This window comes from Falco rusticolus, chromosome 10 (assembly GCF_015220075.1).
Source record: "Falco rusticolus isolate bFalRus1 chromosome 10, bFalRus1.pri, whole genome shotgun sequence".
Taxonomy (NCBI): Eukaryota; Metazoa; Chordata; class Aves; order Falconiformes; family Falconidae; genus Falco; species Falco rusticolus.
The window spans coordinates 7,068,823-7,088,940 of record NC_051196.1 but is presented as its reverse complement, the minus strand read 5'-3'; the positions used below and the strand labels follow the sequence as shown (position 1 = coordinate 7,088,940).

The following is a 20,118-nucleotide window of genomic DNA, read 5'->3' as shown; positions in this document are numbered from 1 at the left end:
TGTGTTAGTATCTGAAAGGTATACACAAAGCTCCTGGTGGGGAAAAGTCAAGCAACCAAATCACCAAACCTCCCTGACTCTACCCCCACCCCCCAAAAAAACAAACAAACAATGCAACAACTCCCCGCCCCCCCCCCCGAATCCTTGAATACAAGGCTTAGAATTATTTGTTCCTGCACATTTATGATAATTAACTTAGCTGTAAAATACTGGCAGTCCCTATTTTTAAGACATTTTTCACACTCAGCCAGTGTCATCTATGGTTAGTTGGTCACTGGGGTTGCATTTCAAATGGTGATCACTGTCTACCTGGTCTCGGATCTTCATACAGGATCCTCTTCAATTTTATTTTATTGTAAAAAGAAATATACATTGTGTATGGGTGGCAGTGGCTAAAGCACTGGGATGCCTCTATAAAGGAAAAGCAACTGGTTTTGCTGCTGGTTCAAAATAGTGTTACTGACATTGCTAACACGTTGTGTGTAGCCACTGCTTGGTGTGTGCTTTATCTGGTATGCATTTGTATTAGCTCAATTGCCAAGTTATGAAGTCTTACCATTGAATTCAATGAGTACTGAAATTTAAATCTGTGTGATTATTAAAGAGCTAATGTAGGTGTCGACAAAGCAAGATCTGGAAACTGCAGATTTTGAATTGTAAATTTTGTCCTTCTTCTTTATCCCTTCAATTCTACACAGTAAAATGGAGGTTATGGTGTCATCAGGTCACTGTTGGGCTCTATGAGTGTATGTCCAGTAACTTTGCCATTTCTTTAGGGCGGTGCCTGCAAATTACACAATACATCAAACATATATAATATTTTGTTTTATCCCCATTTAGATCTTCAGCCCTGTAAGCCTTGTTAGTCTTCCTTCAATTAAGGAGATGGGAATTACAAGTTCACATACTTATTTTTCTACATAACTTTTAATATTGCTTAGATATGTGAATTTAATCTTCATTCTGGCACTTGTTAGCTATTTCAAAGTGCTTTTATGAGCTGACAACATTTGATTGTTTTCTGAATGTCCTATTCTTAGCCAGACTGGTATATATGCGTGTTTCAAAAGATAAATCTGTAATAACAGGTGGAGCTGCAGCATAGTAGGACACTACTTGGCTGTTTCATCTTTCAGTCATTCTGTGAAGTTTTGTGTGATTCCTGAGCAAACATTTGGTTTATATCTGTTGTAGTATCCTGACTTTGTAAGTCTGCTTGTCTAATATAGTGTGTTCTGTAACTTTTAAAACCAGTCAGATAGGTGGGTGTTATGAAAGAGAAGAGGGATTAAGGTCTCTTCCATCTTTTCCTGATTGTGATTTTTACTGAGGAAAACAAATCAGTAAAATGTTCTTTGCAAATCTTATGCTGTGAGTTATTTTGTAGAAAATTTCAATTAAAGCATCAAATGACTGACAGTCCATCGTTTGTTTTTGTATATAGCTAAAATGGCCAGCAGTCAGATCACCTTGTATGGATAGGTTTGTGCATCAGGAGTATTTAAATGCTTTTCTGAGCAACACAAAGGTGTTTTTTACTTTGATTCATTTTCTCATCATATGGTTATGTTCCTAAATGATCATTAGAATCACCTAAGATGGGCAGGTTTTTTTAAAACTTAGTTACTCCCATTGTCTAATTTGAATAACTTTCTTCCATGTCTTTTCAGTTTCAAACCATCTTTGCCAGTAATGTGTTTTTGGGGTTTTTTTGTTTGCATGTAATCGTTAGGCTCAATAGAGGAAATTATGTAGACTTCTGTTCAGCAGCCCCTTTCTCCTGGTATTAAAATCTACCTCTTTCCTCTTTTCCTCTGGAAGTTTCTTCACAGCTCGACCCTAGGACATCACAAGTTCAGTGTGTGCAGTACACCTGTCATTGGCTTCTTTGTTTAGGATTTTCAGAGGATAAAAACTAGGAGGAATTACAGAGAGGTGTGCCTTAGCCATCTCTAAATTTTCCTGGCATGTCACAAGTTTTCCTTTACTCTCTGTGATTTTCATCATTTCATTTATTGCCTGTATCCAAGCAGGTAACTTGTTTCCAGTTTCTTGAGTGTCAGGCTTTCTCTTGATGTGTTAGGTATCCACATAGAATTTGAGTCCTTAATTAATCAATAGAATGCAATAATGACCTAAAATCTTGTGCAATGGAGAGCTTGTTTTTCCTTTTCATTGCCTTAGATTACAGTTGCAGATGATTTTCTCAGTCTTCATATGCCACAATGGTTTTCTTCTGGGATACTAATTTTATAAACAATTCTGACTAAAATGTTGTGTCCTCTGTGTATTGTAGCTATTCAGAGGAAATGTTTTTACTAAGATGCCCATTGGAACCTGACTTCAGTGGCTTTGAAGGTCAAGTGACACAGTGATATCAGTAACTTTTCTATACTTCCTTTTTTCTTTTTTTTTTTTTTTTGTTTTTTTGTTTTTTTGGCATTTGGGAATGCTGAACTCTTCTCCCTCACCCCTCCTTCCTCATTGTTCCTTTACATTTTGGTGTTTTGTGGTTTGAGGGTTTTTTTGCTGGTAATACCAGCAGCAGAACTCACTAAAATGCATGATAGTCAGCTGAAAGCTACAATTGCAGTGCAAGTCTTGATTAAAATTTTGAGTTCTGAGGTCAGAGCTTGATAATTTTCAGATGCTAAGAATTATGTTCAATTTAGATTAATTTTTATGTAGTCACAAAAAAGGATTTTTTTAATTTTATTTTGACCTTCAGATGCATCATTTCTAATATGAACACCTCTAGTCAAATGTTCCAATTCCCTGAATGCTTTGTGGTGCTTCCCCTTGAAAGGAGTGGTCCTTCTCAGCACTGTCCGTTCATTCCTTCCCTGGCACCATCCCCCTTTGTGCTGACACAAGCATGCACGAGACTACACAGCAAACTAAATTGGGGAACTAATCCCTGTTAAAAGTAATCAGTTCTTTTTGTAGTTCCTTGCCACGTTGTCTACATGAATGCTTTTGCTGTAGAAGGGAAGGGAGTGACACAGGGATGGGAATGAGCAGCTGAGGGAGGGCAGGACTGCTCCTTTCTTGTGGCAATGCCAAGTTGTACTGATTTGAGGGAACTAATGGCACTGCAGCATAAAGAATGGATGTGTTGGAACTTCCCAGTAAATAAGTCAAAAAAGCATCCCCTCACACCCAAAAGCCTCTGTATTTTTTCATGTCTTATGTGAACTGTGTATTTTGCATTTGTCCACTTGAAATAAAAAGAACAGAATGCTTCAACATTGGGTAGCTGAAATAGAGCAAATGGGTACTTAAAATGTAAGGTATTAAGCAATTGCAGTCAGGTGTGGTACCATGCTTGCAACATCCAACATTATACACAAAGTTTTCACAAAGACCTTGACAGGAAAGGAAAAATCAGAAAATTTAGATATCTAAGTTAGATTTGTACAGTAAATGGGGCAGAGGGTTCTTTTGAAAAACAATTTGTGGTGACAGAATCATACCACATTCATATGTGAGAACAGAATGAACGGATAAAGGACACATGTGACTCAGATTCTTCCTAATACCTGAGTATGTGGCACTCATTTAAAACAGGGCTTTCATACTGTTGTGTTTATGTGAAAATTCTTCATTATTTTCAGAGTGAAGTAAAAGGAAAACATTATACAACTGTAACAACACTTTTGTGAGTCACTTTACAAGTCTTGGACTCACATCAATCCATCATGCTTCTGTCTACAGGACTATGTAATACGGTAGCGGAGGGAAAATGTTGCCTTAGAATATGGAAGTGGATGTCGACTCATGCTGAGTCAAGAAGTAGGTCTGTCCCTTTCTGATGCTTCTAGGTATTTTGATGATTTCTCTGCTTACTTTTCTGGGTACCTGGTTTCTGATAAAGTAAGTTGCTACAGTAAGAAAGCTTCAACCCAGCTTTTTGCAGTAACCCTCCTTGGCTCTTAATTTTCACATTGCCAAAAAAGTCACATATGTGACAGCAAGAAAAAAGAAAATGTCATCAAAATTACAGTTTCTTATTAATAGTTCAAGCCCAGACTGAAATTCATGGGACAAATAGGTCCTATGGCTTTGTTCCTGCCAGCTTGAGTTCTATCTCATTTACCATTTTCTATAATATGGAATTATGCAATCTAATCATGTATCACTCATTCCTCACATAGTAAGTCTGAGTCTGTGATATGCTCATTTTATAGAGGTGTTTGCTTATATGTTCTGTCCATCATCCCAGTAGAATCACCAATGTAAAAGGCATTAGCTACAATTATATTTTTTTGCAGAAGGAGTTGGCAGTGGAGAAATGGAAGCAGGCACACCACATGTCTTGTTTCAGCTTTTGAATAAATTTGTCTATTGAGGTGCACACACAAATGAGTTCAGGTACTTGCTTCTGCTCTGAAGTTTTTGATTTTTCTTCTGCTGCATGTTGGAGGTTTCTGATCAAAGAGAAAATCTTATGAAAATGCCTGCAGCCCTGCTGCTTGGAGTTGTTAGCTCTACACTGTTATGAAATCTGAAATATTAGATCTTGCATTGTGCAACTAATAATGCTTTCCTAATATAAGGACAGTTTATCATCACCTAATTAATTTTTTTTTTTAAATAATGTTCAGGAAGATAAAGCAGAAATTTGCCCTTTATTAAGTTCGTATTTTTTGAACCAAAACATTAACAAAAATGTTGATTAAATAGTTGCTTGACAAAGATTAAATAACACAGAAGAAGTGAGAGGGAAGTGAAAGGAATGATGAACTGGGGCGACTTTAATCACGTAAAGAAGAAACAAGACTATAGAAGCATAAAGTTTGTAAATAAAGCCTGATGTCAGGCTGAATTTGCTTGGTAATTTTTTTTGATCTTCCATACCAATTATTCCTAGCCAGAAGATGGAGTTAGAACACTTATGTCAAAATAAGGATTTAGCAATTCTTAGGGCTTTATCTATTTGCTAGTGATTGTATAAGTTCATCTGTTTTCGACAGTGCTGTATGAAGTATGAAGGGATGTGCAGGGTCCTCTGTCACTGGAATTCCTAGAACATGGTCTGTAAGATCTTTAATAAGTATGGCTAGCTGGTAGAAATATATTGAAAAGTTAAAACAGTATAAAAGCCTTTTCAACTGAAAACATTATTCAGAATATATTGCAAGAAATAGTTGAGGGGAATTATTTATTGACTGAGACAGTTCGACAAGCACTCCTGAAGAGTGTAAGAGTGGCCCTTAGCAGTCATCCATTGTCATGACTGCAAAAAGGTATAATGACCCTACAACATCTCAAGAAAAGGAGTACAGAAACAACTGTTTGTGTTGGCTTTAAAACAGCTGTATCCCATGCTGCTAATGGTGTAACTGAGACAATTCACAGCGTACTCTGAAACCTATCAGGAATTTGGGTGCCCATGGGTGGATAGTTTGTGTTGAATTCCATTCTGCCATTAATCTTTCTGATTAATTGAACATTTGGACAAGTAACCCACAAAGCTTAAATATATTGCCAAAACTCCTTGTTGTGGCAGATGAACTGTCAAAAATTGAATGTTCTGTGAATTTTAGCTAAAGTTTTTTATAAATGGTCAATGCTGACAGGGATATAACCCAAGGCCAGACTGGACAATTCTAATCAGTTTTCCCTGTCTTTCCCTGCCTTATTTTCTATGCTGCACTATCTGGGGGCCTCCAGTCAAAACCTGATCTCTCTTATATGTTAAAGGCTGTGTTCTCAATGCACATGTACTGTGTGCTGATTTAATTAATTAATTTTGTTACAGTCCTGTATGGGTTGAGGAGAATTAAAGGTTACCCTTTTATCTATTGGACAGAAAAATGTATCAAACAGAAGCAATTTCAGGATCTCCTAAGTGTTTGATTGTATTGGCATTTAATACAGCTTAATCCACAATAAGATTACAGTTTTGTTGCTATGTCAAAATGCTAAAAAAGCATTTGTATTTATTACATTTCATTATATAAAATAGACTTTTATTCTCTCTTTTCTTGGCACACTTACAAAGCAAGGGATTCCTATTTTGCAAAGGTGCTCTAAAGGTAGCAGTTTTGGAAGATATAATTTGTCAGAGAATTTCAACAAAATATTCAAAATGTTTTAATTTTTCACTATGAAAACTAGGAACATTGAGATTATCATGAATACTGCTTAGTGAAATGATACGGATTTTTTGTTTTGTTCATTCCATAACTTCTTGGAGTGCTTTGTGTAGCTTTATTTTTTTATTTGATTGAAGGATCGGTGTATTCCTCTGTGTTAGTACTTTAGTAATGATTGTTAGAACACTTACTTCAACGTTAAAAAAAAAAAATTAAGAAAAAGCAAATCCACATACACTTAATTTCAAAAATCTTATAAAAAGGAAGAAATAGAATGCCTGAAGTTCACAAAACGTGCTTTTCCTACCCCATTTTCAGATCGGTGTATTTAATGACTGACTTGTTAGGATGTGTCTAAATATTGTGAAATGCCCTGTATGTTTGCACTGAATCTCATAACTTCAAAGAAGCCACACAACTTTTTTATATTAGCAAAAATGTCAATGTCAAAAATATAACAAAAAACTTTGAAATTAAATTACAGCTTTTGCATATTGACATTTAAAACATATTTAGTATTCTGACTAGTTTTATAACCTATATGACCTGTACAGCATGCTTTTGTTTAAGCAGCTTGTAATCATTTTTAGTAATCATTTGTACACACTGAGAAACCGCATTTTCTGGTTTGCAAAGTAGTAGCTCCCTTTCTGTGTCCTGAGGCAATTAATTAAAACTGTTTAAGTGTGATAGTGAGTGTTAAAATTGTTCAAACGTAATAGAGTCAGTCTTACAGTGTTTGCAATAACAATTTTCCACATCACTTTTTTTTAAGCGCCAATATTTTTTTGTTATTGAAGAGTAAATCAATTGAACTGTTCCATTCTGCAAATGAATCGGCATTTCTTTTGTAAGTAGCCTTTTCTAGTCTTAGCCAATTAATTTTTGTGAACTCCAAGTTGAGCTTCCTCTAAACATCTTTCATTGTTATAGCTTTAATCCTGAATTTGCACTACTTGAAATCATAGTCCTTACACAAAGCTAAAGCATCTTTTAGTTATGTAAATGTATCCCTATAGTTTATGTTACAAGACAAAAAGTGTTTAAGAAATAATTTCCTTTCTCCTATTTTATCTTCCTGTTAAATACTAACAAAATACTGTCCCATGCTGTCAGATACCTGCATTTGGTGAGGAGTTTTTGTTTCCTTGCCACAGATGCCTGTTTTCCAGGTCACCCCTAAAGTGGCTATTCTGATCGTCTTTTTGGGTGCACCACTGTAGGTTAACTTATTGGCAATATAAGCCTTTATTAAATTATGTCTGTAGGATTTTATAAATGTATAAAAATTTACAAATGTGCATGTACATTGTATGTGTTTAATTCAAGTACCTTTTTGTCATGTGATCATCCATCCCTAGTATCTTTGAATTCATTGGCTTGTTTCAGTTAAATATGACAGAGGTTAATCATCCTGAATAATACATTTCCTGTAAGTTTCATGAAAATCTGTAGCCAGCAAAAGAAGAGAGCCTACTAGCACCCTCATTATGAAAAAGACTGAAGAAGCCACAAAAGACAGATGGAATGAGTACTCTAAACACAGGAAAACGGGGCATTTGGAGCTTGCGATTCCAAGTTGCCAGGTAATCTAGGCATAAGACAAAAGTTCCTGCCAGGTAGTCTAGTCACAAGCCAAAAGTTTCGAGGATTTTGTCACTTGTGCTCCTCACAGAATTACTTACCTCTTTTTCTGAAAAAGTGTGTTTACTGTTCTGATATGGCTTGTTGAGATGTTTTGTTTGAGTTTTGGGAAGATGGTCTATGTAGTGAAGCATGACAGCATATTTCCTGTCACGTTACAGGATTTAATTTACTGCTCTTCAGTCTTTACCAGTTACAGAAATAAGCTGTCTAGCGGTGACAGCTCCAAGGTAAATGAAATGCTGTCTCATTTATTGGCTGATTTATTTATGCTCTGAGCCTTTCTAGCAGTAGACTATAACTTTTTTTTCTTGTTTGTAGCAGATTGCTAAATGGGAATGGCAATGGCCATTGTTTGATGGAGGCACTCAAACAGGTTTTGACTGAGCATGAGGCATGCTTCACTGCTGTTGCTGGGATGTGAAAGCAAGTTCTCACTGGTATTTTATTTCGTGTTGTACCTATTCAGAAGTAGAAGAATAGGTCACAGTCCATTCTTTTGGAGCCCTGAATAGTAAAATGGACAGCAGATAAAAGGATGTAGTCAAGAAGCTTGCTTTTCAGGGAAAAGATGAACTTTCATAGAATTTCTTTTCTCAGAATGATCAGAAAGCCTAAAGTTCTATTAACATCAATTCCCACTCATTTTCCTCAGTGTTTTCTGATACTCCGAGGTGGGTTTTTTTCCCCCTGTAAGAAAAGTAACTTATGTGTGAGTGAAGTATCTTTCTCATTGAATCTTCAAGTCCACATTTTGTTGGCGGATAAGATGGTTTGTATGTTTATTCTTAATTGTTTATATCTGAGTGTTGTCTATTTCAGAAGTGAGGTGATTTTTTTTAAAAAAATTATTTACTAGTTAAGGTTTATGAAGGAGAGGGTGAAGAAGGAAAAAAGACACTTATTTAAAACTTGGCCCATATCCAAGGCCAGTTATTAGAACAACAACAAAATTGATCTCCCAGTAAGTCTTACCTCTTTATGGAATACAAAGCTGGCATTGTGGGAGCATAATTCTAAGCAGAATTCTGCAACTGTGCACTTAGTGCATAGACTGCATTTTTCATAATGACTGGACATTTGCTTCTGGGTCTTCGCTTCCTATCACAAGTTATATTAAAAGATTATCCAGGAAGCTTCTGAATGTCTCTGCATGGGAGGTTTACCAGCAGTGAGCCTTGGATAACAGTCTCCTGCTGGTGCTGTCCATTGAAGCACGGTTGAACTGTGCTCTAGCTCCTCAAAATTTCTTAAAAGTATAGCAGTTTGAACAGCTAGTTTTTTCCTTCGTCACCGTGATTATTTCCAGATACAGCAGCAGAAAAATGATGCTTTGTTTCCCAAAGGTACTAGAAAACTGGCAACTCAGTTCTCAGCTGTCATGGTGGGAGGTGTGATGCGAAGTGAATTCAGAATCCTGGAAAAGTTGACTTAGAGTCCATGTACGGGTATATAAATCAGAAAGCAAGCTGAAGCATTTTCTGAACTGTAACAGAATCAACGAGGAAGGCTTTGCTGAGTTTAGTAGAGCCAATTATTTTCTTCAGATCTCTCTGCTTGACTTCCAGATAAACTACTTAGACCTTCGGCTGGTGTCAGAATGTTTCAGTTTGGGATCAAATGGCTATTCTTGGCCCAGATTACTTCTGGACATTGTCCAGAGACAATATTCTTTAGGGGTGCACTGAAATCACAGAAACAGCTTTCTCCCACTCCTGGTAGCAGACCAAAAAATGCTGAGATGAATGGAACCATGCATTAGCTGCTTCAGATCAAATTGATGTTACTTGCTCCTTTTCCTTGGCTTTAGAGAATTTGGGGATGAATTGTGTAAAAGCGCTTGCATGTCAGGAAGTTAATATTTTAAAAAAGAGAGTTAGCCCTGTTTACAGTCCTTTATTTAGTTTTTCCACTTTGCATATGGATGGTGGGATGAAGGGGGAATGTTCCTGATTTTGATCACTTCCATTTGATATAGCATATGTTCCAGTTACCCTTCTCAAATTTGTAGTAATTCTGATGTTAGCTTAAAGGAAGAGGTAGATTGTGTTCTCTTTCAATGCAGTTTTTTTTATTGGAGATGTGGACAGCAAAAAACTGTGATAAATGCATACACAGCTTCTTGTATCTGAGTAACTAATTATAGTTCAGGGGTTGAGAGTGACTGTTGAACATGAGGTTTCGTATTGGAAATACGTCAAAATAATATGAAAATAAGCGTTCTGGTTTTTTGTAGTATTGACTCATATTATTCAGGTTTCTTCTCTGCAGTGTCCTCTTTTTGGCATTCTAGTTTTAGCCTCTTCCTTCATGTTTTCTCAGAACTAGCAAGTGGAACGTGAGCACACAAGGTACAGTCTCTCTAACATTGCAGTGCATTCCTATTAGGCCCAGTTCTGATGAGAAAACTGCTTAATTTTCACAGCCTGAAGCTGGAGGATGCCTACTAGAGGTGTAATCCATAAATTTAGTGCTTAACTTTAAATAACATTTTTTTGAACTTGTGCAAGCTATGCACTTTTTCCCTTCTTCAATAGATTTCCAAAAGTGTAACAAGTGGTTAGAAACTTTATAATATGTTGTTACAGAATGGGAAGTATTGGGCTACTCAAAATTTGAGCTTTACTTGTAAGTTACTCTGGACCAGTAAATTAAACCTGTACGTACAGTTTTCACTTACATTCTTTCTAAATTAAAATTCTCTTAACTGTAAAATTAAGTTTATTTGGGAAACTGTCACAAACTGCTTCGTAGCTGTATAGTTTTATGTTGTTTATTCTTCAGGGTCTTCAGAATAATTTTTGTATTGAGTTATTTAAGGCAGAGCACTTCTAAGTTCCTTAAATGATACACTTTCTAAACATTTGATGATTTAGAAAATAGTGATGGGATGATTATTTCTACTGGTGCAGGTTGTTTTGTGAGATCTTTTGTTTTCCTGCTGTGGGAACAACAGGGCTTTGTCCCTGTAAACAGTTAGCCAATGAAGTTGTTACTGGATTTGAATTTTTGTTTACAGATTAAACAGAAGTGAAAGAAGCTCAAAGCTTGCATTCCAAAACTGGTGGTTGGTTTTTTTTTTTTTTTCTGGGGGTGTGTGTAGGGTGGTGGGAAGTGGAAATTGTAACATTTAGAATATAGAAAAGTAAATCTATTACTCTTGGTATTCACTGCAAAATATTTAAGCAGATAAAAGTTCTTTGAATAATGCATGAAGTTTTGGAAAAGATCTTTTGTAGTTCTATTTATAAATTTGTGTTTCTTTCCTGAAACTATGGTGAGCCCTGCATACTGTCATTCTTTCTCAATTGTAAACATAGTTTTGGTACTACCACTTTTGCACCAAATGCTGTTCCTAGGCGACTGCTGACGTCAGTTGGTGCAGCACAAGAAGGTTTGTGTGTTTATCTGCTGCGGGCAGACTCTTAGAAAAGACGAAAGTATGTAACTAGATTAGGCCAAAGAGATTGCTGCTTTAAATAAGGATACGTACCGTTTGCAGTGTCATTCTTTATTTTTTCTGTATTTTATTTTGATTAACAGTTGTATCTTCTGTTGCATATGTCACAGTAACTAGTTTGCAGGAGATAAGGAGGACTATATATTCTCTTTGCTATTGCTTTAAAGGGGTAGCCTTTTTTCCTTCTTTTCTATAGCATAGTTAGAATGAGAATTTAAAAGGAGTATGTGTTGTGGCATAAAGCTTTCACATAATAGGGCTATTAGAAATGAAATCAGGCATACAATTTCCCATTCCAGTGAAACATATTTACTTAAAGATTTTTGGCCAGAGTCTATACATTTGGAAAAACTGGAATTATACTCTTGGAATAGTTTACTGCATGCCTTTGTGTCAAATAGAGTTAGAGTAGAGCTGGTTTAATGACCTTTGTGATATTTTTTTGTCTTTCGATTATACTTGCAGCACACCCACGATGAATAAAACTTACCTGTAGTAAAAACTCTGTAGAAAATCCTTTTATGAAAAAGAAAGGAAATAGCAATGGGACTGCACTCATGGTAGGCCAAAGAACAAAACTAAGAAGTTTATAGGAAGTAGTAGTACTGGATGGTTTAATAAGGCAGGAAGAAAAATGACAAGCACAGAATCTCTTCTTCAGGTTGAACAATAGAATCAGCAACTTCCAGAACTGAATAAAAGCAGGTAACAATTGCTCCAAATTAACTTAAATCACAGTAAAATTAAAGAAAATGTCAGGCTAAATAAGGTCCGCTTTGAATGTGGCTGTGGTGATGGTCTTGCTGGTTTTGAAGTTCACCTCAATCTTTTTACCTTTCATGTACTGTTTGTTATATTGTGCTGTCCAGTCTGGCCCTGAAAATCTTCAAAGATGAAAGCTGCACAGCCTCTCTGGGCATTCTGCTTTACCTTGTCCCACTGCTTGTGTGTTGTCATAGTGAGAAATTTTTTTCCTTATGTCTAGTCTGAACTTTTCATTTCAACATTGCCTCTTGTCTTTCCATTACACACCACCGGATACAGCCTGGCTTTGTTGCTATGATGGTCTCCTCTTAGGCACCGGCAGGCTGCTGTTAGGTCCCCCCCCAAAAGCCATTGCTTCTCCAGACCAGACAAGCCCAGCTCCCCCAGCCTCTCCTCACAGGGTAGGTTCTCCAGTCCTGTAGTAATCATGTGGTCCTCTGCTGAACTTGTTCCATGTTATCAACGTGTGTCTAGTACTGGGGAGCCCCAGACCGGATGTACCGGTCTGGATATGGTCTCACAAGACCCGAGCAGAGGGGGCAGTCATTTCCTTTAGTCTAATGGCTGTGCTGCTGTGAATATAGGCCAGCATACATTTGGCCACCTTTGCTGCCAGGGCACACTGCAGGCTCATGTTCAGCCCTTCATTCTTTTCAGAACAGCTCTCAGCCTCTATAGCTTCTTCCTTGCCAGGTTCAGGGCTTTGTGTATGTTGCTGTTGAATTTTGTAAGACTCCTGTTCACTCATTCTTCCAGTTTGTCTAGGTCCTGTTCTTAAACAAATGGTGAAGTTACTTGTGAGTTTCATTAGTAAAAAAGCATAAAAATGCCTCAGATTAAGAGTTCATTTAGCTTAGTATTCTGTTTTTAATCTCTGATCTTTGTCTAAGATCAAGTTTAACATCTGTTCTTACCAGTTAAATATCTTTAACATCCTTGAGTTGAACTATTAAACAGATTTTTGGGACTGAAAGATGGGTTAGAACTTTATCCTATGTGTCTGCCTGTTATTGCAGTGTCTCCAGAAGAAGTACACCAAGGCAAAAATCAATAAAAACAGTAATCATAAGTTGCTGCTTATTATCTTCCCATCCATTACAAGGGCTAATGTGCAATTAAATGCATTAAAGATCATGGGGGGAAAGAAAGTAGTCATAATCAGAGGCTGATGGAAGGATAAAAATACGATAACATGATGCTCTTCCTGCCGCACCCACTTGTACCACCTTCCTACACTCTCCCAACTTCCACCTGTTTTCAGCTCAGAGGGCTTCCTAATGTACTTCAGCTATTTAGTTACAAGTGCCTGTTCAGTCTCCTCTTCAATTTATGGGCCCTTCCTCCTTTGCCTAGTTTCCCCTTGAACTTATTTAAGCTTCTTTCATCCACAACTTCCTTTGATAGAGCAGGTCACTTACTACCTGCTAGCGAAAAACTGTCTCTTTTTGTTTTGGACCTGACTTGTCCTAGCTCTTCCTAATGGCTTCTGGTGCTTGTGGTCGGTTGAGTTTAACTTTCTTATGACCAGTTCCTTAGGCAGAATATGCAACAATCATGAGTTCAGTGTAGCAATATACATGAAGTCTAGCAGTGAGAATAACTAATTGGTTTAAAAATTATTTTAAGGTGATTTGAGAGACCAGCTTGATATGTCAAGAGTTCATGACTTTGTATATTCTTAGATTGAATATAATGCAGTAATACATAGTTTTGCTGTTTTCTGGCAGCTGGTAACTGTCTGCCATTAGGATTTTTTGTTGCAGGATGATGCCACTCAGAGTTCTGCCCACCGATAGCAAATGCTCTTGTGCAAAACGCATGGAGAACAGCAGAAAAATCTGCTCACTGTGAAACGATACCATGCTATTAATTTCCTTTTGCAGGGGAGAGTTGTTGATTCTGTGTTGCGTGAGATCAGTTGTAATTACTGTAACTGTCTTTGCATAATTACAAAGAAATGGCAGCATTTTGGACGTACAGTTTGGGTTTTTACAAGTTTTTGTTCTGTGGGTTCTGCTCTTGTTCAGAGAGCAAATGTATGTTTTTGTAATAAACGGATTATTCAAAAAAATATCCTTTCAGTGTCGCTGACTTCAAAAGTCAGCCACAGCCAAGATCCCAAAATACAGTTTTATAGACACAGAAAAGATCACTCTTTCCTTGTTTGGTTATGTGTTAACAGTAAAACGAATAATATTTAAATATTTTTTACAAAGGTAACTCATTGTTTATGACTGATGATCCTATAACAATCCGATTTCAAATTCTAAAAGCTGCTGATCTGGGATACTATAGAAAATATATTGAATTTCTATAATGATTTTTTTAATGATCCTGTTTAATTTGTTAAACAGTTGCTGTAATCTTTTCTTGAATTAGAGGTATAAAAAATTTAAATGAAATTTTCAAGAACACCTGTGATTTAACCATAATTATCTTAAATTGAGACAAAGCAACAGGCTTTTATTACATTTCCTAACTGCAGTACAACCTATAGCAACCATTCTTGTCTCAGGTTTCTTAGTTACCTTCCTGATGTTCAATTAGTTTGTGAAACTGTAACTGGGCTCTGATCCAAAAGCTTTTCTCTGTAAATTTGTAATAGACATATTGAGAAGCATTTCTCTCTAGACTTGCAAGAAATATCTGTGGTGCTTTTTATAACTTTTGGTAAGTTATTTGCTGGATTATTATTAGTAGTCCAGTGGTTACTTTTCAAAAAGTAACATTTTCAGTGCAGCATCGTAATATTTTAAAGCTGCATTATTTCATCATCTAAGGTTTTTTCATACTTTTTCAATACATCTTAAACTAGCAACCACAATTTTAAAATTCTGAAATACAGTGTAGAGTCAACAGAACTTTTCAGAACACTTTGGCTCATTTGCATAGGAAAATGGTTTTAATAAGGAAATACTAAATTGGGAAGATGTGTGATGTTAGTATGAAATGCTGGAAATGGAATAATCTTTCACTGATAAATGGCTAACAGATCTTGTTGTTTTGCTCATTGTTTATACAGAAGTTATGAAAATACAAATTTTTTGTAACTTTGATCCTGTAAAAATGTCCTGAAAGGCTAGGAGACTTCAACAGGTACAGCTTAATTTTGGTTAGCATGTGTTATACAGCAATTAATAGGAAAGTTGGCTGATAAGGTGCATTTATAAAGTTGCAAATCAAATATATTTGTACATAAGTGGTGAAGATGCTTTCAGTCTCTATAGCCCAGAATAAACACTTCCATGAGGTTCACATATGGCTGCCAAAAAAAGGAAAGGTTTGTAGCTAAACTAGGCATGATATCTGAAAGAATCAGTTTCAACTCAAATGTGGTGATGCCTAATGTAGTCTTTGGAGGCTTTGTTCTGTGATTTCCTTTTGAGTTGTTCTTTTTGGAGGCAACTGCTTTAATGTGTTGTTTCTAGAAACAATTCATAGCATATTTTGTGAAATATTACCTATTCGCTTTCTGCTTTTAGTAGCTTTGCCTCATTGCTATATTCCAGAAACTGACCATTCTTTTTGGGCAAATAATTGGTTCTCTTACATGCTGTACAGCAGTGGTCCACAGACTACTTGGGATGGCTGATGGTTACTACCCCACTTTGGGTTACAGAAGTTGCAAGGGGACTTCCATCCCTGAGGTAAAAACTTAACTGCTTGTTAGTATTTGGAGTAATAACCCTAGCAGAAATGAGGCTTGAAATGGAAATTATCACAACGAGGGAAATAAAGCTGGCAACTACTCCTTTTGGTATAAAGGGAAGATGGGGATACAGGATAACATTTATTCTTTCATAGAAAACCTTTACTGTTGACATAACTCTGTGACCTCTTGAGGTTCCTTTCAAACAGAGTTATCCTAGAAGACTATGTACCTGTTGGTGTGAAATTTTGTGTAGACATAGGTAACCAGTTCAGGTACTGCTGAGGGCATGTCTGCCATAGCATATAATTCTTCTGAGGATGTGAATCTTAGGAAAGAAGGTTCTGAGTCAGTGTCGAACTCCAGCCACTGTGGCTACTGAGCTAGTACTACCTCAGTTTTTACTCTTTGCTAGCTTTTATAAATGAACTGAAAGAATCTTAGTATCTTTGGCTACCGCTCATAACTCTTCTGTCATTGTAGAAATAGTCCATACAGCTTTGTATGTCCCACCTTTCTTTTCTTGGGATTTAAACTTGCAAAAAACTAGAGATACTAATTCCTTTAACCAGTACCTCAAACAGTCCGTTAGCTTACTGTGTAAATGTAAGCTAATGGCATGTATTAATTCTATGTTTCAAAAAGTGGTGGGACCAGACTAAATGTTTAGTGTTCTGAAACGTGTTTTGCATACCTGTAGTATGTTCTCACTGTGTAGCACAGCAGTAATAGCATCTGTGTTCAAATCATATTATGTCCTCAAGTATCATTAAAACCTGAAAAATTCTGCTAATGTGATGTAAATCTTAAGTTGCACTGATGTTTAACTTAGCATTTTGGTTAAGTCTTGTGAGGTTTGGAGGAAAATGTTCATATGTGTTAACGCTATTTTGCAATGCTGTCTGACTGCAGCATTAGTTGCCTTTAATGTCAGTGACAAAACTCCTCAAAAATTAAAACCTCTTGGTGTTTTCAATTTAGTTCTCTTGTCCCCACACTGGTATGAAACCTTTGTTGATTTTGAATGCTGCAGTTTAATGCTGCTGAAGTAATTAACTACAGAATGAGCTTTGAAGTCTATTTTACTTAAAAGCATTGAGTCTGTATCTTCCTTTAAAGAATCGTGTTCTGTTATGGAAGAATTATCAGAAATTTGCATCTTTTAAACTGGGGAAAGAAGTGATACCATACGATTCTTGTCCTTCATTAGATTACATCTGCAAAGTATGTAATATATAACGAGTAAACTACTTACATGATTCACATTAGAATTTTTGAACTGTTTTACTATGTAAGTGCAAAATCCATTTTAAAATTCTCAGTTTGTGAAACATATAAAACTTTTTTGTCTTTCATAACAGTTACAGGTCGATTTTGAACCTACTGATCTTTAGTTTAACTGCTGGTACTTGAGCTACAGAAATAATTTTGAAATCCTTCTGTAGACCTGTTCCTGAAGAAATATTTGATGCATCTTTACTCAATTAATTAGTGAATCTTGGGGTTTTTGTGGGTGAATAAATGTGCAACAGAGGAACCCTGACATAGGAAAGGTGCTGGATCACACAGCAAGCTGAAATTTCAGTGCTTGATCAGGTTAGAATCTGGAAGGCCCTGCTGGATGTCACTCTCCTCCATTAGGTGGGAGGTGCTACACTCTCTTTTGAGACTGATTTGTGAAGCTTGTCTTCATTAACTATTATAAGGCTTGAAGCAGCTGTTCGATGAACTGGATAACTAAGAAATCATTACCAAACATACTGTAACAGAAAAATATGCTCCTAAGGTCTACAAGAATTCCTCATCGCATCAGCAGTTTACTGGATTTATGTTAATAGGACTTTAAAAATTGGGTAGTCCTTTATGCCCAGATTTATCAAGAAAGCTAGAAATTAATAGTGGTATTATGGGTAGAAATAACACAGTAGAAGAGTTTGCAAAAACTATCTTGCAAACCAGTCTAAAGAAAAAGAAGAACAATATTTCTGTTTTTTAAAAATTGTTATCTATGTGTTTAAGATTAATGAAAATCTTGGAAGTCTAAAGAATCCAGATAATTGTGAATTGGTGGCTATTGAGTGAGTTGGAGTTAATATTGGTATTAATTTAAACTGCTAGATAAAGAATAAGTTATATGTCATGACAGGAAAAAATATCTTGGAAGCTAGAATGAGTATCTTTTATAAAGCTGTACTGTGCAATGTTAGTACTATTGAGAATTACTACTAAATATTAATTTAGATAGTGCATGTGAGTTAAAACAATAAATATTTTGTGGAGATTATGTGAATACGTCTTCAGCTGGGTATACATATGAGTAATTATGGAAATGCTTGCAGGCACTTGTCGGTTCCTGGGTTGGCAGCTAAGAAATCAGATAAATAGCTAAGAATTTTTAAAAATGTTTCAACAAGATTTTTTCTCTCTTCAGAGATCTTGCATTTTGAAGCACCTTAAGAATTTTAAAACTATATTAATGTAAAAACATATCATTATGTAGATTGCTTAGATTTTTGCATGAAGGTGGGGTGCTCAGACTAAATCTTTTGATACCACCAATGATTGTTTATTGAAGCAGCCATTCAGAGAAACCAGAAAAGGTAATCCAACTGTTAACTTCTTTCTGAGGAATATTTAGGATCTGTTTCAAAATAGCAATCAGAGAGCATCTTTGTAATGACAATTGCAATGTCAGCGGTCATTCAGAATTCATATTGGAGCAATGGAAACCAAAAATCCATTACACTTGTGCTCAGAAAAAATGTTAAAAAAAGGGGGGAAAGTAAATAAAATAGAATCCCTGCAGGCGACATAGAGACTATTCAAAGACATTATACTGGAAATTTGAGACAAATGCGTGCCATTTATCAAAATAAGATATAAAGATATAAAAAAAAAAAGCCATGATTAAACAGGATGGTGAAAAAGGCTCATAGGAAAAAGTAAGCATTCTTGAAAAAAAGTTAGGCTTGTATTTAGAACACACAGGTTAAATGTAATAGTCCAAGGCAGATAAAAAATAATATGAAGAGCAGCTTGTAGAATATATAAAAAAATATTAATTATATTTATACAAATACATTAGAAGCTTGAAGCCTCCCAGAATGCCTGTAGGACTAGCAGGTTCTAAGAAATAGAAGGAGCATATAAGATGAGGCCACAGCAGGAAAAGAGAAGATTATTTTTGATAATGCTTGCTGTGGTAGAACCTGGAGAAAAATCGTATGCTGAAGTTTACAGGCAATGTTTCAGAGGGTTTAAGGCAAATTTAAGTATCATAAAAGAAATTTGTTAAAGGAAGACCAGGAAAATGTCAGGACCAGATAATGCATACCCAAGGCTCTTGAGAACCTTGAGGGTGAAACAACTAAATTGCTGAATGTAATATGCTTTTTACTTAAAATTTATTAGGTCCCAGCTTGACTGCAAGTTGGCCGATGTCATGTCACTTCATGAAAGTTCCCAGAAGAGCTCTAAAGAACTCTTGGCTGATAATCATGGCTTTCATAGCAGGCAAATTGGTAGAAATCATTACAAACATTAACATTACTCATTTTGGAGAAAGATGATGTCTTGGGGAAGAGTCAACACAACTCGACTTTAGCAGGTCTTGCGTCAAACATGAGAATTTTTTTAAGGAACCGGCAAGTTTGTTGATAATAAGGATCCACCTGACACAGTGTGCTTGGATTTCTAAAAGGCAAGATTGGAAAATGGAAGAGAAAGAGGTAACAGGGCTAATCCAAGCTATCGGAAACCCTTTCATACAAGGCACTATGAGGGCAGCTGTGGGGAAAGTTCACTCCATCCCAGCCAGAATGAATATTTATACTGTTTGTGTACCTTCCACTTTGTCACTTTAAGTACCAGTTATTAGGAGTTTGAGGAACTCTAAGAATCTGATTTGATTGGAATGCCAAAGGCAGGGGCAGCTGATGTATCTGACAGTAAGTATTGATACAGGAGTTGCTTTTATTTGGTGGATTTTGTTAGCATGATTCCATGGAGTCCCTCTTGAGGAACTCAAATTACAAGTACCTAAAACGCATTTTTATATAATGCTATAGGTCATAAAAATGTAAAACCTGGGCTGCATATAGACATATTTGGGTAGAGATTTGTATGATTTATTTTTTTAGCTCTGCACATAGGAGGAGAACATTTGTTAGGTTAGGTAAAGGGTTCTGAAGTGAAGTCAAATTTTGTTAAGCCTGTCTAGCCAAAACTGATTGGTAAATTGATTTCTATTATAATCTAACTTGTCTTTGCCTCCATTTTCCCAAATGAGAACTGCTAACTTGGCACATAGACTAAACTTACCTTATTCTTTCTTTCTTTTGATTAAGACCAATGTTGTCTGAAACTCCTTTGTTGTACGGCAAGACTGGAAACTGAAGAGGAATGGCCTTTATGACAAGGATGTGTGTATTGTTATCTTTGTGAAAATCTGCTTTCAGATGGCTTATACTTTTTAAAAATTTTATTTTGTATATGCTCAATAA

The 20,118-nt window shown here is 36.1% G+C and overlaps 1 protein-coding gene and 1 pseudogene across 3 annotated transcripts in view; both read left to right on the top strand.

Annotated features, from left to right (window-relative positions):
• PDE3B (phosphodiesterase 3B) overlaps window positions 1-20,118 on the top strand; it is a 109,838-nt gene that overhangs the window by 16,838 nt on the left and 72,882 nt on the right. The gene's annotated exons all lie outside the window — the stretch shown is intronic.
• On the top strand, window positions 12,833-13,008 carry LOC119155179 (annotated as a pseudogene).